This window comes from Elephantulus edwardii, unplaced genomic scaffold (assembly GCF_000299155.1).
Source record: "Elephantulus edwardii isolate Elephantulus edwardi_28Jun2011 unplaced genomic scaffold, EleEdw1.0 scaffold00188, whole genome shotgun sequence".
Classification (NCBI taxonomy): domain Eukaryota; kingdom Metazoa; phylum Chordata; class Mammalia; order Macroscelidea; family Macroscelididae; genus Elephantulus; species Elephantulus edwardii.
This window is the reverse complement of record NW_006399938.1, coordinates 3,836,165-3,840,807: the sequence shown is the minus strand read 5'-3', so window position 1 is coordinate 3,840,807 and position 4,643 is coordinate 3,836,165.

Here is a 4,643-nt window from a genome sequence, read left to right as displayed (position 1 = left end):
ACATTGAGCCATAGTCCATACTGAAGGCTGCAGTCCTTGACCCTTCGCAGCAAGTGCATGAGGTCCTCCTCAGTTTCAGCAAGCAGGGTTGTGTCATCTGTATAATGGAGATTGTATATTGTATAGGTATGTAATAAAAATACAACACTGACATACATCATTCCAGATATTAAGCCATGCAATATGCCCTTGCTCTTTTCAACCACCTTCTTCTTGATCTATATAGAAGAATTCCCATTACCACAATTTAGTGTTCTAGGCTTCCTATCCCTCTCAATGTTAGCTATAATTCTGTATAATCTACAGTTAAATATCTTTATGTAGTAAATAAAACTCAACTAAAGATCATTCTAGTATTAATTGCTTTAAGTCAAGATCCTTCTGTTATCAGCCATGATATCTGTAGCCTTTTCTAAATCCAGCGTAAAGTCCTGGCAGTTCCCAATGATTGTACTGTTCTGGTAATTTTTAAACAATTCAGAAAAATTTTATAAACACGTGAAATTAACATTGTTCGATGATTTCAGCATCATGTTGTATTACCTTTTTTTGAAATGGGATAAGAAAAAAATAATATGGATTTCTTCTAGTCAGTTGGCCAGGTAGCTCTGTTCTAAATTTCTTTTCATACACTAATAAGCACGTGCAGGGCAGCATCTGTTAGTTAAAGCACTTATAGTGACATGGGAACTGAAGATGTTGGCGCACCTTAGAGTCGATACTGAAACTTCAGCAGTTTTTCACAGAAAATTGTCCTTTGTTCTCTTGGGGAACAGCTTGTGAACACTTCAAACTATGTGCCTTAAGGATTATGGCACAGATTCTTAGCACTATGCCACCAGAGTCTCCTCACCCAGACCCAGACTCTTTGCCCTCCCCCACACTACTCACCAAGTAGTAGACCGTTTTCTCCCTCCCTTATTTTAACCCAGCTCAGCCTAACCTCAGCCACACCAACACCCTCCTGTCCACAGAGCCAGCAACTCTCACGCTCAGAGCTTTTTTCACAGAGACTTCACACTATGACATACTTGATCTGAAATCTTCACCTGAATTAGTGCAGGCACCTCTTCTGACTAGGACATTTCTCCCTTATTGAGCACCTAGCACACTTCACTACAACCTTTGTTCCATCCTTGAATATTTTAGATTGGCTGTGACTGTCTCTTTTTACTAACCATTTCTGACTGTGTACATTGGTTGCACTCATACCCTAGACTTTCAAAAAACACCATTTCTAGCCAAGCAGACTAACCCATGCTTACCTGGAGGCAACAGAAATTCTACCCTGAATTAGGCACCGAATTCCTTCACACAGCCTGGGCACACCTTAAAGCAGAAGACTTGCTTGGCTCACATCTTGTGACTAGGTTTCCACTCAGATGAGCAGAAATTCTGACCTGATGTGAACTCCCAATACCAATCTTCTTCGATACTAGAAAATACACTATCTCGGTTCAGACATTTTATTTTGCTTTTCATAGCATGCATATTTGTTTGGTATTTGTATGCTTGCCTGCTTCTTTTATAGTTCACTCTTATGTCAAAAAAGGCGGCTTATAGTCTGCTCTTATGTTGCAAAAGTGATAATATTAGGTAATAATAAGTAATATTAGTGAAAATATTAGAACATAAGAAAAATTCAGCCATCTCACATAAACCTCTTATCCTTGAGAAAATTAGAATAATAAGAAATATATAAGACACTTTAAAAATTACTCTGTAAAATAAAATAATCTGTTTGCAGCATTTTGTAAACAAGAAGGAACTGAGAAGGGGCTTGAATATATTTTTATTCTTAAAATGCATAAAATTTAAAAAATTGTACTTGAGGTTTCAAATTTGTAGTATATAAAATTTCTTGAAGAATGTATTCTGTAGTTGCTGAAACTTATAAGAAATATACTGAATAAATTATAATAAAACAATTTTATATGTTAAAAATATATTTTAAAAAACTAATCAGAAAACTGCCAGATGTGTAGGCTGTGTTTATAAGAGGTCGTGGTGCCAAGAATATTATAGCTAATGTTAGATGGATATTGGCAGAAAGAAGAAAGTACCAGAGGAGTGTCTATCTGAGCTTCATTGACTATGCAAAGGCTTTTGACTGTATAGATCACAACAAGGTGAATCTAAGAAGAATGGGAATCCCAGAACATTTTATTATGTTAATGTGAAACCTATACTTGGAACAAAAGGAAGTCATCAGAACAGAGCAAAGAAGGAGACATTGCATGGTTCAAAATCAGGAAGGGATGCATTCTGTCTCCATACCTTTTCAACCTGTATTCAGAAGAAATCATCAAGGATGCTAGGCTGTACAAGGAGGAATGTGCCATCAGGTTTGGTGGAAGATTCATTAGCAACCTGCATTATGCAAATGACACAACTCTGCTTGTTGAAAATGAGGAGAACCTGAAGCGCTTGCTGCAGAAGGTCAGGACTACCTCCTTCAATATGGATTGAAGCTCACCATTAAGAAAACCATTCTCACCATTGGGCCAATTGGCTGAAGAAATTGAGATTGTTTACAGCTTTAGTTTGCTTGGCTCCACAGTCAACACTCTCAGCACCAGCAGGCAGGAAATCAAGAGAGAAATTGTATTGGGGAAAGTCAGCTGTCAGGGACCTCTACAGAGTACTGAAAAGCAACAACATCAGGCTGGAGACTGAGGTGCACCTGATCTGGGCTATAGTCTTTGCAATTATGTGATATGCATCAGAGAGTTGGACAGTGAATAGGGATGATAGAAAGAGAATTGATGCCTTTGAGCCTTGGTGCTGGAAAAGAATGTTGAATATAGCATGGACTGCTAGGAGAACAAACAGGTTTGTTTGGAGAGGATTCTGAAGCTTCATCTGACATACTTTGGTCATGTTGCAAGGAGGGACTGGTCCTTGGAGAGGGACAACATGTTTGGGAAAGTGGAGGGACGGTGCAGGAGAAAAATGGATAGACTCTGTGAATGGAGTGGTGGGAATGAGTGTGTTTGAGACGACAAGGTTGGCACAGGATAGAACGGCTTTTAGAGCTCTTGTACACAGGGTCGCTATGAGAAGCAAGTGATCGATGGCACATAACAACAACAACTGGGAAATATCTTTGATCTGTTCTTCTCTGTAAAATGCTTGTCTGTCAGATAATGTCCTAAATCTGAGAAATCTAATTAAGACAGACTAGGAAGAAGGATTGACCATCCACTTCTAAAATAGCAGGTCTTTGAAAACCCTATGTAGAACAGAGCACAGTTAGACTAGCAGATATGGCAACTGAAGCTAAGCCCTCAAATATGGGAACAGTTAGAAAGAGGAACAGCTGTATGCAGACACTAGTGATTGGAATATGGAATGTAAGAACCATGATTATAGGAAAACTATATATTGTTAAGAAGGAAATGAAACACATAAATATTGACATATTAGGTATTGGTAAAATGAGATAGCCTGGAATGAATGGGACATTATGATCCACTATGGTCCAAGTATAGGTTTTACATTAGCATGAACAAGTGTTCTGGGATTCTCATTCTTCTCAGAATCAGGAACAGTTTGTTGTGATCCACACCGTCAAATGCCTTTGCATAGTCAATGAAACAGAGATAGACATTCCTCTGGTACTCCCTGCTTTCAGTCAAGATCCATATAACATTAGCCTCTTCTAAACACAGCCTATACTTAATAGATGTACTAAAAAACCTCATTGTTTCTTAGATAGAACTGATTCATAGCTTACTCTCCATTGGGTTTCCAAGTTTGTAAATGATATGAAAGATTATCCATCTTCCTTGGAGGCAAGCTATTTATGAAAACGGATGCCACTCCTGCTTCCAAGCTCCTTTTAATCAGGGAGCTCCACCAAACACTTTCACAATGAGTAACCATTATTGCATTTAACACATCAGTGTCACAGTGTTCAGCTTCAGAGTAACCACCAGTTACCTCTGTATGGCAAGTGGACACACCAGGGCTATATGACCTTGAAGAATGTTCGACTAAAGACAATTTTTAAAAGTCCTAACAGCTGCGGATTAGAGTCACCCACCATTCAAAATTAAGAAAAAATTAAAATAATCTTTAATTTGTTAAATAAAAATGTGTAAAAATAAGTAATGTAATAAATAAGCCTAGAAACTGTAAGAATTATTGTCCATGAGCTAGTCAGTAATAAATTTGAAAGTTATCATGTCACCGTATTTACAAAAGAACTTCAGTTATAAAGATACAGTAATTAATTAACTGAACTATCAGATTGAAAATTAAATTGCTTCCTCAGTAGAAGGATATGTTAACAAAAAAATCTTGAAAACTATCAAAGCAATAAATTGCCTTAGATAATTTTAATCAAATTTTAATAACATTTAAATAAAAATCAAATCACTGATTATGTTTATGTTGAAGAATGCATGACATATGCATATCCACATAATTCTGTGATCTGCAAGCTTTATATGTTGCAAAAGTGCCTGAAGAATAAAAGCTTATACTCAACCATTAGAGAATATATTTTTAATCTGTTCTTTCTAATTGCTTTCTCTCAACTTTTCAAAGTTCCCAGTTTCTCAATAACAGCTAATAGATAATAGATTAGAAACTACCCAATACCTTTGTTATTTGGGTCACATAAGTTTTATAAGGGATAT